The sequence below is a fragment of the Odocoileus virginianus genome, chromosome 7 (genome assembly GCF_023699985.2).
Source record: "Odocoileus virginianus isolate 20LAN1187 ecotype Illinois chromosome 7, Ovbor_1.2, whole genome shotgun sequence".
Lineage (NCBI taxonomy): Eukaryota > Metazoa > Chordata > Mammalia > Artiodactyla > Cervidae > Odocoileus > Odocoileus virginianus.
In genome coordinates, this window is record NC_069680.1 from 10,183,897 (window position 1) to 10,199,902 (window position 16,006).

The 16,006-nt window shown below is 40.7% G+C and overlaps 1 protein-coding gene across 5 annotated transcripts in view; it reads right to left on the minus strand.

The window, feature by feature from the left end:
- SORCS1 (sortilin related VPS10 domain containing receptor 1) overlaps positions 1-16,006 on the minus strand; it is a 575,199-nt gene that overhangs the window by 60,828 nt on the left and 498,365 nt on the right. The gene's annotated exons all lie outside the window — the stretch shown is intronic.

The window sequence follows — 16,006 nt, forward strand, 5'->3', positions numbered from 1 at the left end:
TAATTCTTTTATACTTTAGTGTTTTATACTATCAAAATGATCTCACTTTATTCTTTATGGAATCTCAGTCTGGAGAAAAAAAGCAGGCAATGTTTGTTCACTTTACAGATGAGGAAGCTGAAGTGAAACAAGGTTTAACCATTTGTTCAAGGTTACTACAGCTAGTTAGCTGCAGCAGTCTTGGGACTTGAACGCATCTCCTTGGACTTGCATTTCACTCCCTATAGGCAGGGTAAGCATTGACAGCTCCTCTGGGCTCAAATCCAGTCATTTCATTAACCAGCTAGATGACTTCATGTATGTCAAGCAGTCTCCTTTGGTCTCAGTTACCTAATCTGTGAAATGGGCATATTAGTATCTTCCTATCTTAACTCAAAGAGTTATTATAGAAGACATGTGAGTAATCAGTAACCTGTACAATTTGATACCAAAATGAATGACTGTAAAAACAATGCAGCTATGAAAGATCTGTTATATCCTTTTTTTTTTTTTTTTGCTATATCCCTTTTAAAGCTTGACTGGAGTCATATGATTCTAAATTTCCCACAAGTAGGCAGCAGAAGATAAAGTCTGCTTTATAAAAATCCCAGACCTGCTAAAAAAATAGCTTGTGGAATTAGTTGAGATTCTTAAAGAACAAAGTTTCTTAGAAAAACTGACAACACCCAGCATCCCTCACAGAGAACTCATCCTTTAACAAGTTGTGTGTGTGTGTGTGTGTGTGTGTGTGTGTGTGTGTCTGTTTTGTTAGCTTTATCCATTTGAGGCAGGGTGGGGGAAGAAAACAAAAAACCTTTGAACTGGAAATGTATTTTCAATTAAGTAAGGTTCATACGGTATCATATTTTTTGAAAAGGGCAAGCTTAAAATGCTGACATTTAAAAGATTAATTCACAGGGAAAGGAAAAGCAGTTCAAATCCTATGAATCTGTGTGACCTACTCTTCCGATCTGTGCCCAGCCAAGCACTGTATTAGGGCGCACACAGCAGCTAACTCTCTGTAAGGACATGGGCACAAATTCTCCCCTATGGTGGGAAAAAAGAAACTCCATTCAAAATTACAAAACAGATAACCACAAGCCCAGACATTGTACAATTACCTGAATTCCCTTCACTAATAAATACAAATGTCAGCCACGCTTGCTGACTTGTCCTTCACTTAGACAACCAAGTTGGACTGCCCAATTTCTCATTCCGCTTCTGGTCAGTTTCCTCCAGTGTTTTCTGGATTTTCAACAGAGTTGCTGCTAGCCAACCCTAGGTTTGGGCATGGAGGCAGAACCCACATTAAAATCTACTACATTTTTGCGGGGAATACTGTCTCAGGGAAATACCAGAAGTATCTAGGGTTAACCAGATTATCTATGGAATAAAACTAGCAATATGGTTTCTGAGAAAGAAAGAGGTTGAGAGACAGAGAGAGAAAGAAAGGTACAGGGTTCTTTCTGGAGATAAGAGTGGCCATCAAGTAGGGTTACCATCTGCAAAAAGACAGGAGGGAGATTCGTGTCTCTGCTGATTCCACTTCAGTACCTGCAGAGAGAGAGCAGCTACACATATGACTGGGGCAAGTACAGCTCCGGCTGTCTCAGATGGAGTCTGCCTTGCCTCGGTCTCTCTGTCTGGGGTCCATCACTCTCCTGTGGACCTAGACTTAGACCTCTTGTCAGTGACTTGAAACTCCTCCCAAGTTCTGCCTGGATGTCTACTGTCTGACAGCCTGACAGCATTCCTGGTTCTCCACCGCTGACAAAGCTCCCTGTCTGGATCACAGGGGAAAGGAGGGAGCTACACACCGTTTGGGTTAGTGCACCAATAGGGCTGCAGTTAGAGTGGGGCGGGGGTGGGGGGGCAGGTTTTGAGAGTATAAGGTCAGGAACAAGGATGGAAGGTCCGTCTAGTCGAGGCTATGGTTTTGCCAGTGCTCATGTATGGATGTGAGAGTTGGACTATAAAGAAAGCTGAGTGCCAAAGAATTGATGCTTTTGAACTGTGGTATTGAAAAGACTCTTGAGAGTCCCTTGGACTGCAAGGAGATCCAACCAGTCCATCCTAAAGGAGATCAGTCCTGAGTGTTCATCGGAAGGACTGATGCTGAAGCTGAAACTCCAATACTTTGGCCACCTCATGTGAAGAGCTGACTCATTTGAAAAGATCCTGATGCTTGGAAAGATTGAGGGCAGGAGGAGAAGGGGACGACAGGAGATGAGATGGTTGGATGGCATCACCGACTCAATGGACATGAGTTTGGGTAAACTCTAGGAGCTGGTGATGGACAGGGAGGCCTGGGGTGCTGTGGTTCATGGGGTTGCAAAGAGTCGGACATGTCTCAGCAACTGAACTGAACTGAACTGAACAAGGATGGAGATACAGATATATAGATATAAGTATATTTGGTTACCACACATCTGAGAGCCCCTGTGGATAAAGACATAGGATCCCCCAATCAAATGTGAAGTCCCCAAGGCCTTATGAAGTGGGTGGGTGCAGACTCCTTAGCACTTTGCAATATATGACAAGAGAATCCAGGGGCCAAGTCTGACAGGCGATTCACCCCTGTTGTTGCTGTTTTGCCCACTTGGGTCAAGCACACTGGATCTCGTGCTTTCAGGGGCTCTCAGGTGCTTGGGAAACCTAACACAGCTGTAGCTGCATCACTTTGGGGCTTACTGCCATCAACCTCTAACTTTCTTGGGCTGCTATTACCATCTCAGGCAGGGATACCAATTCCTTTCAGAGAACAAGAAACAGGGCAAAGAAAAGAATGCCTAAGTCCTAGGTCACCATTTGATTAGCCATGCCTGCCTCACTTTAGTAGGCTTTCTGGTCATTCATTCACTCAGCCAGCTGACAGACACTTTTAGGTGTCTTTCTTGTGTCAGACTCTAAATGGGGAAAATTATGTTAAGAAATTTTAATCAACCAAACAAAACAGATGTGGTCCGCACTTTCTTGAGCAAAGAGACTGCTAGTGAGACAAGTAGACTTCAATAATTATGCAAATAAAAATTTATTCTAGGGGATGATGTGAAAGAGAAATCCACGGTGCTATAAGCTTGTTTAGTAGGGAGAGGTAGAGAGTTGAAAATCTGACCCAAATGAGAACTGCAAGAAAGGCTACCCAGAAGAAGTGATATCTGAGCTGAGAAGGCCTAAGGAAAAGAAATTAACCAAACAAAGGACACAAGAAGCTGATATGGAGGTGAGGAGTCCAGGCAATGGACAGAAGGAACCAGATGTGCAAGGGCCCTGTGGCAGAAGATGGTGGTACAGTTAAAGGAAGCTGATGATACACACAGAGTAGGAACATGTGAAATTAGACTGGATGGGAGACAATGACATTTCAGGACTTGTGGGCCAAGTTTCTGACTTCAGTATTTCTCTTAAGAGCAATGGGAAGACCTCAAAGTGATTGAGGTAAAAGTCTGAGGGAAGATGACAGGATAATATTTTTAATTCAAAAAGATCACTCTGGCTACAATATGGAGAATGCATTGGAAGGAGGCCCGGGTATTCCAGGAAGCCAATTAGGGGACAGTTCAAGGTAGATGATAGGCAGATTGATATATGAGTTGCAACAGGAAATTGCATTCACCTTCCTGCCAAAATTAATTCCCATAGTTTACTGGTTTTGAAATCAGTGAATCTCAGTCTTTGATAACAACACCTCTTATAGAAATTAAAAGAAAAAAAATCTGATGCCCAGTTCACATCCAAGCCCATCTCCTGGTTTGGGGCCTTTGGGGAGGATGCTCGGTCCTGCTGTGGCCTGAGAAGGTCCCCAGCTGATGCCGGGCTGCACCAAAGGTTGAGGAACACTGGTCAGACTGTTGAACATTATTTTTTCTTGTGACTGAATTCATCTGAAGATGAATATAGTACAGCACAAGCTGATGCCATTGCTATCACACCTTGGCATAATGATCAAAGTTTCCCAGTATGTTTTAGAATTCTTAGTGCTAAGGGTGAGCTAACAGAGTTAGGAATGGAAGAACTAAACTCATGGTTAGTGACTGATGCACAATCACAAAAAGTTCCACAATACACTCAGTCAAGGTTAGTTCTCCAGGAAAACAAGTGGCTGGATAATATGAGGGTAGTTTGTATGAAGAGCTGAGATGTGTCCTTCACGTCTGGCTGCAGTCTCAGGATCTAACACAGATGATTTTTTTCCGTTCAGTAAATTTTGAAGTTTTACAAAAGAAAAAAAAATTGAACACTGGACATTTCTAACTTGTTTGTTTGGCTGTTGGGACTCTGGGAGATAGCTAGGGCAGATGCTATTTCTATCTGTGACACCAGGAGACGAGCATGGACAGGTTAAATGAGATGCCAGACGTCCCGCAGCTGGTGAGAGGCTCAAAACAGGCCTAAGATGACCTGTGGTTTAACTTATCTCTGCAAAACAGTCTTTCAGGAGTTTCTTTAATTGGAATTTATTTGTGATGCCTTTCAGAGAGAGAGAGGTGATAACAAAGGCAAGCTTCACTTTCTTTTCTTGTTAGATTCTATTCCTAGCATTGACCATTTCCCCCTCTGACAATATTTTTGCTTATAAGTGGAAAGATGGGTTGTCGTGAACTCCATACACCATCCTTATGTCTTCCCTCTGATGAAGCAATGTCATGTTCAAGCTGTAAAGAAGACAGATAATGTGGGAAACAATAGGCATTCATAAACCACAATCACAAAAAACTAGCTAAACTGATCACATGGAGGACAGCCTTGTCCAGCTCAATGCAATTATGAGCCATGCCATGTAGGGTCACCCAAGATGGATGGGTCATGGTGGAGAGTTCTGACAAAACGTGGTCCACTAGAGAAAGGAATAGCAAATACTTCAGTATTCTTGCCTTAAGAACCCCATTGTATAAAAAGGAAAAAAGAAAGGACACTGAAAGATGAACTTCTCAGGTCGGTAGGTGCCCAAAATGCTACTGGAGAAGAGTAGAGAAATAACTCCAGAAAGAATGAACATACAGAGCCAAAGCCAAAATAACGCCCAGTTGTGTATGTGACTGGTGATGGAAGTAAAGTCCAATGCTGTAAAGAACAATATTGCATTGAAACCTGGAATGTTAGGTCCATGTAAAAGTCACTCATTCATGTCCAACTCTTTGCAACCCCATGGACTATAGAGTCCATGTTATTTTCCAGGCCAGAATACTGGAGTGGGTAGCCTTTCCCTTCTCCAGCAGATCTTCCCAACCCAGGAATTGAACCAGGCTCTCCTGCATTGCAGGTGGATTCTTTACCAACTGAGCTATCAGGGAAGCCCATGAATCAAGGTCCACGAACCAAGATAGATTGGAAGTGGTCAAACAGGTGATGGCAAGAGTAAACATCGACATTTTAGGAATCAGTGAACTAAAATGGACTGGAATGGGTGAATTTAACTCAGATGACCATTATATCTACTACTGTGGGCAAGAATCCCTTAGAGGAAATGGAGTAGCCCTCATAGCCAACAAAAGAGTCTAAAATGCAGGACTTGGGCGCAATCTCAAAAATGACAGAGTGATCTCTGTTTGTTTCTAAGGCAAACCATTCAAAATCACAGTAATCCAAGTTTATGCCCCACCTAATAATGCCAAAGAAGTTGAAGCTGAACAGTTCTATAGGACCTACAAGAACCTCTAGAATTAATACCAAAACAAGATGTCCTTTTCATCATAGGGGACTGGAATGTGAAAGTAGGTAATTGAGAGATATGAAGTAATGGGCAAGTGTGCCCTTGGAGTACAAAATGAAGCAGGGCAAAGGCTAACAGAGTTTTGCTAAGAGAATGCACTGGTCATAGCAAACACCCTCTTCCAACAACACAAGAGATGACTCTACACATGGATGTCACCAAAGGGTCAATACTGAAATCAGATTGATCACATTCTTTGCAGCTGAAGATGGAGAAGCTCTATACAGTCAGCAAAAACAAGGCAGGGAGCTGACTGTGGCTCAGATCATGACCTCCTTATTGCAAAATTCAGATTTAAATTGAAGAAAGTAGGGAAAACCACTAGATCATTCAAGTATGACCTAAATCAAATCCATACGATTATACAGTGGAAGTGACAAACAGATTCACAAGACTAGATCTGATACACAGAGTGCCTGAAGAACTATGGATGGAGGTTCATAACATTGTACAGGAGGCGGTGATCAAAACCATCCCCAAGAAAAAGAAATGCAAAAAGGCAAAATGGTTGTCTGAGGAGGCCTTACAAATAACTGAGAAAAGAAGAGAAGTGAAAGGCAAAGGAGTAAAGGAGGGATATATCCATCTGAATGCAAAGTTCCAAAGAATTTAAAGGAGAGATAAGAAAGCCTTCCTAAGTGATAAATGCAAAGAAAGAGAGGAAAACAATAGAATGGTGAAGACTAGAAAATTAGAGACAAGAAAATTAGAGACACCAAGTCAACACTTCATGCAAAGATGTACACAATAAAGGACAGAAACTATATGGACTTTATAGAAGCAGAAGATATTAAGAAGAGGTGGCAAGAATACACAGAAGAACTTTATACAAAAAGGATCTTCATGACCCAGATAACCATGACTGTATGATCACTCACCTGGAGCCAGATATCCTGGAGTGTGACGTGGGCCTTAGGAAGCATCACTACAAACAAAGCTAGTGGAGGTGATGGAATTTCAGTTGAACTATTTCAGATCCTAAAAGATGATGCTGTGAAAGTGCTGCACTCAATATCTCAGCAAATTGGGAAAACTCAGCAGTGGCCACAGGAGTGGAGAGGTCAGTTTTAATTCCAATTCCAAAGAAAGACAATGCCAAAAAATGTTCAAACTACTGTACAATTGCACTCATCTCACACACTAGGAAAGTAGTGCTCAAAATTCTCCAAGCAAGGCTTCAACAGGACATGAACCATGAACTTCCAGATATTCAAGCTAGATTTAGAAAAGGCAGAGAAACCAGACATCAAGTTGCCAACATACGTTCAGTTCTGTTCAGTCGCTCAGTCATGTCCAACTCTTTGCAACCCTATGGACTGCAGCACACCAGGCCTCCCTGTCCATCACCAACTCCCAGAGTTTCCTCAAACTCATGCCTATTGTGTCAGTGATGCCATCCAACCATCTCATCCTCTGTTGTACCCTTCTTCTCCTGCCTTCAATCTTTCCCAGCAACATGGTCTTTTCCAATGAGGCAGCTCTTCGCATCTGGTGGCCAAAGTATTGGAGTTTCAGCTTCAACATCAGTCTTTTTAATGAATATTCAGGACTGATTTCCTTTAGGATGGACTGGTTGGGTCGCCTTGCTGCCCAAGGGACTCTCAAGAGTCTTTTCCAATACCACAGTTCAAAAGCATCAATTCTTTGGCACTCAGCTTTCTTTATAGTCCAACTCTCACATCCATACATGACTACTGGAAAAACTATAGCTTTGACTAGATGAACTTTTGTTGGCAAAGTTGTCTCTGCTTTTTAACATGCTGTCTAGGTTGGTCATAACTTTTCTTCCAAGGAGTAAGCGTCTTTTGATTTTATGACTGCAGTCACCATCTGCAGTGATTTGGAGACCCAAAAATAAAGTCTTCTACTGTTTCCACTCTTTTCCATCTATTTACCATGAAGTAATGGGACCAGATGCCATGATGTTAGTTTTCTGAATGTTGAACATAACGCTGGATCATAGAAAAAAGGAAGAGAATTCCAGAAAATCATCTACTTCTGTTTCATTGACTACACCAAAGCCTTTGACTGGGTGCATCCCAACAAACTGTGGGACATTCTTAAAGAGACAGGCATACCACAGCACCTTACCTGACTCCTGAGAAATCTGTATGCAGTCCAGAAGCCACAGTTAGAATTGGACATGGAACAATGGACTGGTTTCAAATTGGGAAAGGAGTACATCAAGGCTGTATATTGTCACCTGCTTATTTAACATATATGCAGAGTACATCACGTGAAAGACCAGACTGAATGAAGCACAATGTGAAATCAAGTTTGCAGACAGAAATATCAGTAATCTCAGATATGCAGATTGCACCACCTTTATGGCAGAAAGCGAAGAGGAACTAAAGATCCTCTTGATGAATGTGAAGAGGAGAGTGAAAAAGCTGGCTTAAAACTCAACATTAAAAAAATGAAGATCATGGCATCTCGTCCCATCATTTCATGGCAAATAGATGGGGAAACAATGGAAACAGTGAGAGATTTTATTTTCTTGGGCTCCAAAATCACTGCAGATGGTGACTGCAGCCATGAAATTAAAAGATGCTTGCTCCTTTGAAGAAAAGTTATGACCAACCTAGACAGCATATTAAAAAGCAGAGACATTACTTTGCTGACAAAAGTCCATCTAGTCAAAGCTATGGTTTTTCCAGTAGTCATGTATGGATGTGAGATTTGGACCATAAAGAAAACTGAGCGCCAAAGAATTGAATCTTTTGAACTGTGATGTTGGAGAAGACTCTTGAGAGTCCCTTGGACTTCAAGAAGATCCAACCAGTCCATCCTAAAGGAAATCAGTCCTGAATATTCATTGGAAGGACTGATGCTGAAGTTGAAGCTCCAATACTTTGGCTGCCTGATATGAAGAACTGACTTTTAGAAAAGACCCTGATGCTGGGAAAGATTGAAGGTAGGAGGAGAAGGGAACAACAGAGGATGATATGGTTGGATGGCATCACCTACTCAATAAACATAAGTTTGAGCAAGCTCTGGGAGTTGGTGATGGACAGGGAAGCCTGGTGTGCTGCAGTCCATGTGGTTGCATAGATTTGGCCACAACTGGGAAGAATGAACTGAACTGAATTACTGATCAGGAAAACCTTGTGTATCACTGAGAGGTACTTATTAGGTATTCAATCTCATAAATAACAAGCCAACATTTCTGAAACACAACTTAGGCTGGGAAATATCTATATTGTCAAATAAACTTCTTTAGACATAATGCATTTAGTCCTGTGCCCTAATATAGACATATAACTGAGAATACTAGTCCAAAAGAAGTTCCTAAGAAAGGACTGAAAGCCACATGAAATCCATATGGGTATTCTCCAAGGGCAGCACTGACTTCTGTAATAGAAAAGCAAATAGATCAAATGGCCGCAATGAGGCCAAGATTAACCTGAGAAATGAAAGGTGTGTGAACTTATCAGTTCCTGTAACAGGGCTTTAGAGAAAAATGGGAAAACAAATGCTACAGTAACTCAACACTGACAGCCTTGGTGCAGAAATGAGACTCCAAGATGCTCCGGAAATCATTAGGGAGCCACTGCAGACGGAAACTGGACTCGTTTGTCAGAGGCTGGTCCTTGCAATGCTCAAGGGCAGGCCTGACAAAGGCTTTACTGAAATTCAGTCTTGGAAGGGGCTTTAACGTTTATGCAGTGAAAACTGCATTGAAGTCAATCACCTATGCTATAACCTGTTTGCAAATGCATGTCCTATAAGTCTGTATGTCCGTATATGTTTGCATGAGCATAAATGTGGTGGTTAAAAGAGCCCAGTCTGTTAACACTGACTACCCCAGGGGTGAAATGAAATGAGGGGGCAGAGGAAGATCAGAAGGATTATAAGAGAAAAGTCAAGGAGGAGAAACAAATATTTCACCAAATTTAAAAGGAGAGGTGGAGTAGGGCATGACACAGGAAACAGCACAAAACACAACACTCTGTCCGTCCTGTTACTGTTGACATTTCAATACTGACTGAGTACAAGGCAATAACCAGGAGGTAACACAGATGCTGATGATGGGGTACAGCCGACTCTGGCCTTAGATTTCTGTTGTTATTTCAATGTTCTTCTGATCACAATATTCGAACAACGTTATCACTAGGTAACATTAAATGCCAGAAGCAAAAATCAGACATTTCAGCCTTTTCTTCTTATGACTAAAGGCATCTGGACAGGGTGGGACGTGTGAACCAAAAATAATATACCTTTTGGGAATGTAAATTGGTGCAGCCACTATGGGAAAACAGTATAGTGGTTCCTCAAAAAACTAAAAATAGAATTACCATAAGATCCAGCAATCCCACTCCTAGGCATATATCTGGATGAAGCTATAAAAAAGATACATGCATCCCTACATTCAGAGCATCACTATTCCCAACAGCCAAGACATGGAAATGACCTAAATGTCCATCAACAGATGAATGGATAAAGCAGATGTGGTACATATACAGGGTGGAATATATATAAAAAGGAATGAAATAATGCCATTGGCAACAACATGGATGGACCTAGAGATTATCATACTAAGTGAATAAGTTAGAAAGAGAAAGACAGATACCACATGATATCACTTCTATGTGCAATCTAAAATATGACACAAATGAACTTCTCTATGAAACAGAAACAGACTCACAGACATAGAGAAAAGCCTTGTGGTGGCCAAGTGGGTGGGGCCGGGGGAGGCATGGATTGGGAGTTCGGGATTAGCAGATGCAAACTATTATATACAGAATGGATAAACAATAAGGTTCTTCTGTATAGCACGGGGAACTATATTCAACATCTTGTGATAAACCCTAATGGAAAAGAATATGAAAAAGAATATACATATATAACTAAATTACTCTGCTGTATAGCAGAAATTAACCAACACTACAAATTAAGTATACGTCAATAAAATTAATTAGAAAACAAAAAAATAATCCATCTTTGCCTTGTATGTCCTACTCCAAGATATGAGACTCAGGTTAACAACTTTAGATTCAGATTGGCAAGGTCTCAGCAAGAATGAAAAAGGAGAAAACTATGGTATAATGCTGCTCTGGTCTCCAAAGAAGAGATTTCATCAGCTGCTATAAAGGAGTTCATAGAGAGAGGTGTTACTTCCCTTGTACTTATTCAATAAGAATGAACTCTAGCATGTGACTTCTTACATGAATTGTGCAAGTTAAGACTGTTCTAGAATATCCCCTGATGGTCACTGAGGGAAAAGAGAGACCACATTTCTCAAAAGTTTTCTGTCCCAGAAATAGTAACAATTGTTTTCTATATTTGCGCAACAAATCTTCAACCTTATTAAGACTCAGTCCTGAAAGACTGTTAAAATTTGTCTAGAGTCACAAGATGAGTTTGAACCAAGCTCTTCTTAACTCAAGAAGAAGTTAACTTAAGGAGTTCTGTGAACTTCTTTTTCACAGAAGATAGATACACATTGTGCTCATTGCCAGAGGGACACTGAAGAATGAATTGACTGATAGGTAAGACCCGAGAGTGATTGTAAGCTTCAGTAATGAAAACTCTTTACAGGAATGCCAGCACAGATCAAATTCTACATTAAAAAGTGAGGTAAGTAGATCCCAATGTAATACACTGGAATACCATGGAAACTACAAAATACATTTGTAAGGACCCATGGTAATATGAGTGCTTGACAAAGAGTGAGATGACTGTAAGCAGGAATCAACTGCTGAAGCCGTCTTGGACCTCCATTGCATAACAGCCAAGACAGTCCTAGCACAGGACACCGCCGGTCTATGGCAAGCAGCAGTAGCACATGCTCTGTCTTCTGTTCCTAGATCTTGGTTCTCTCTGCAACTCTTCCAAGAGGTATTACTAGTGCTGAAAGCTGAGGCTGCCTCACCAGATGAGCTAGGACAGTGTTTTCTGGGCTGGTTTGAAGCATGCCCTCTGGGCTTCTTTTTAATTTCAAAACTGAGCTTTATACATAATTCCAAGATATCTAGATATTGGCACAATTGCAAAATATAAAATTATCCTCCTCCCCTTGCCTATTCAGAGATGCTTTTCAATAGCAGAGACATCTCTCCAAATGTGCAGATCCTCGGGCTTCTCTGAGAGTAAAGGCAATAGTGGATTTGGATCCTTTGACTTTAAGGGAGAACATTCACAACAGTATGGAGGGTGGTCCATGGGGTTTTGTGATTTCACTAGAAAAATTTGGGTTGACAAGGCCAGTGATACCAGAGAGACCGGATTGTGGACCCACCAAATAATCTGACTGGGTGAGCACTTCACCTTCTTTCTGACGAAATACAGATGGCTAGACCCTTCTTTGAGGACTATGATTCTTGAAGCTTGCCTAACTAAATATCCAGATACTTCTGTATCTAATGCTCAGACTAAGAACTTCCTATTACAACATCACAAAACAGTTTACCTTCTCACTTACAAATAAACTGTAGCACCATGCATCTAAATGAACAGCAAATTTCCAAATTTCCTTTTTATGTCTTCTGTGCTTGTCTGAATAGAACAGAATACTGTAAGTCAACATTTGGCTTGTATAAGTAGATAAATGACTATAAACAGAGGCCTCCTTACTCCATCCAGACACTGTGGTATAGAGCCATCAGAACCTTGATCCATCATGCTTTTGAAACCTTTTTCAGGTGGTAAAGGGCACTGCTATACTGTCTGCCACCACTGCATTGTGGTTTCAGGAATCACCCCCGCAGGCTTTGGCAGGAAATCTCTGGGGCTGCTCAATGATGTACATTGTGTAAGTGGTTTTGAATGATTTTAAAAAGTCACTCTAAAAGTAAACATTCAGGTATGTCATAAGAACAAGTTGCATTTTAAAAGAAAGAATAGTAGGAAGATTCCTTTAGGAATAAACCTATGTTTCTTTTCTAGTTTTAAAATAAGTAATAAAATATGTTAACCTTATTAGAAGAAGGAACAAAGAAAAGTGATGATGAATTCTTTGAGAAAACTGTAGAACGAGGATGAAATTTGGAAGAAGAAAGTTCAAATTGCTCATAATCATGCCACCCAGAGATTACATTTTTACACTGGTAAATACCATATTAACCAATGATACTGCATGTGCACGCACACACACACACACACACACACACACACATACCCACACCCCAACACCCACAATGGTGGCACTGGAATTATTACACTGTTTTATGCTATGCTGTCAACATTTTTAAATAGCTTTTAGAACTTCTATATCTAGCCATCACTTGGTAGACTTGAGTCATGGGATCCCGCCTATTAAACGGATATATGGTTTCTTGCCTGGATGTCACTTCCTCACTTTCCCAAGTTATTAGGTTGATGAGATTTCAGTGACTTTACAGAGGTCTACAGGGGTATTATGTGTGGAAGAAGTGCCCTACAGAAGGCAGGTGGTGACCTGGAAGTTAGAAGACACAGTTAACTGTCCTCTGAAATGCATTTTACAATTGGACCTCAATTCCTTTATCTATAAATTAAAGATGAGCAGAATGGTGATGATTCTAGTTGTCATTTCTAGACCAGGTAACCCATCATTTTAATAATTCTACTATTCTTTCAATTGGCGTCAGTGAACATCCATAATATCCCAACACCCCTTCAGGCTGCTGAGATACTCCCCACTCTCAGGTGAAGATGCAGAACTTATCCGAGTGCTGTGATGGAGATTTTCCATTACAGGTGAATGGTGAATTATGCTGAGGAGTGAGCAGGTAAAACAGAGAGCCATGGAATAATGAATGACAGAGTGTGAAGCCAGAAACCTGAGGAAGTTCTGCACTTGGGCAAGAATTGTGTGGCTCCAGCCCTGATTCAAGGGGTGGTGGGCCCCTGTGGTGGAGGGCCTGAAGCAGACAGGTTGAAAGATTGAAAATCCAAACTGAAGATGATTTTATGACTCCGGCCCCTGGGATGTTCACTGTACTGAAACTCTCAGTAATGAACCAAGTATCTCTCTTTGCTTGTCAAGGCCCACTGAACTGTTTTGCAAACACCTATTCTCTGAAACTCTAAAGGATAAAAATACACCAATGCATGTGGAACCGGTACTGAGGGAAGAGAAAAGCGGAACCTTAGAGTTGCTAACCTGAATTCAACCTGAACTTCAGGCACCAGGCCTCTGGCTAAAGACATTCTATATTGCCTGCCTCACTTCCTTCTTTCCTATTTAACCCAAAGCAACAAGGGAGAAGAAATGAAGTGGCTCAATTACCTTGCTTAGAGTCAAAGAGAATAAAGCTGCATGGAGTAAGGAATAATACATGAGAAAGCCTCTTAAATCTCCATGGCTCATTGAAATCAGCTTCCATTCCTTTGTGTGGAAGAAGAAAACAGCTGAATCTTCTGAGTCAGATCTGGGCTGACTTAGAAAGTGATAGATACCTGCCTGGACTTAACACTTCCTGCGAACTCTTCATGCCAACTCTTTCTCCAAATGAAAAAGTAGGTCAGCTCCCTTTATCAATTCAACAGATGAGTCTCTCTCCTCTCTCTCTCTCTCTCTCACACACACACACACACACACACAGTTATCAAAAGTCATCTTTTCTACCATCTGATGGTGGGCAGCATTCTGTAAAATTTATGAGGTGTTATTACACTGTGGTTACTTTTATGTGGCTGTAAGTCTTTCAATGTATGTGAAATTACAGCTCATTGAAATCCATTTAATGAGGACACAGCCTTCACATTTCCAAGTTAAATCTCACAGAAGAAGTTATAATCATGAATTTTCCTTATTAAGTTCCAGTCTTTGTATGTAAATTGAAGTATAAAAACAATGAGATACGGATCAAAGTTTTTAATTTTAGTCCCCTGCCTCAGATTTAATTTAAAAGTCTTAAATTATGCAGTGAATTGCATCTCTTTATTCTTACAGCTGTTTAAAACAGATTTAATTATCTCCCGTAACATGCAGATACTACTTCTGCCTAGCAGTCCTCTCAAATGACTGCCTTCCAAATCACTTTTGTTGAGTTCTTAAGACTGATTAGGGCCTTCACCATTCATCCTGTGCCTTCAGGTTGTCACATTGGATTTCTCTAGAAAGCCGAGTTATCACATTGAAAGTCTATAGACTCATTAGGTGCTCATTAGTGGTCCAGGGGATATCCATCTTAAGCAAGTCTCCAGACAGATGCTACCACTCACTGGATGCTGCTGGGGTCTCTCTGCAGAACACTTTTGATCAGCTTCCTAAAATTCAGGAGCCATTACAAAATGTTAAAATGTTAAGCTTCTTAAATATAGCTTCATGGATTCTTCCTCTCCCCTCTTGGTTGTTCCTGGATCATTGTTCTTTGTCCTTAAGAAAAAAATGATGCATAAATGCATATTGTAGTGTGAGTGTGGGTGTTCACATGCTTGTGCTCATGAATCCTCCACAATGAGTAGGTCTGGGATGGAAGCAAGACTGGCTCCTTCACCTTGTTGCTTCCAATGAAGATTCTTTTATTCTCATATACTTGGAGAGAACCCTCAAAGCAGCAGAGATGGGGTTCCTGACAAGGGGACTTCTCATCAGCATTAACAGAATTATGTTGTTCTCTGAGTAACCAAGCTGTGTAGTTTCGAAGGATTTGTGTATGGAGCCACTGTGTCACCTAGATGTATGTGTGTGTGTTGGGGGGGGGGGGTGGTAGCCTCACATGCCATTTACGAAAAGTGATCACATTTCTTGCATTTCTCAAATTGGAAAACTTTTGGCTCAGGTCCCAACTATCATACACAGAGCTATAAGCATCAGTGTACCTTTGATTATCTACAGTCAATAAGTTTTCTTTGCTCTGGTTTTAGCAAGATTTTCACTGATATTCTTATGTTAGAATTAGGACATGCACTAATACATAAAAAAGGAAGGGCTTTAGACTTCAGATGAAGACTAACATGTTTAGGATTTTATTAGAATGTTAAGAACCTTTTCAAGTTTAGGCTTTATCTCTGCTCTCCTGGAGGAAGCATATTCAAATCCACACACATTTACTGAGTTCCTACCAATATTGCAGGCATGGTAAGCAGAGTTACAACCAGGCACGACATGATTCATGTCTTAATAATATTGATCATTTACTGGGAGATGTCAGAAAAGAGATGGTTGCTATTATATATTAGTGATATAGATATTTATAATGATCTAAAACACATTTTATTATAATGTATCCAATAAATTATTTTTTTGTTTTGAATAAATACAAACTACTTAGTATTTTCTATATTGTATGCTTAAATTTCTACTTAAAACTTGATACAACAGAGGTCCTAGTTAGTTCAAAACATGTAGCTCCACAAGTTGAAATATGTCTACTCATAAATGAAAAG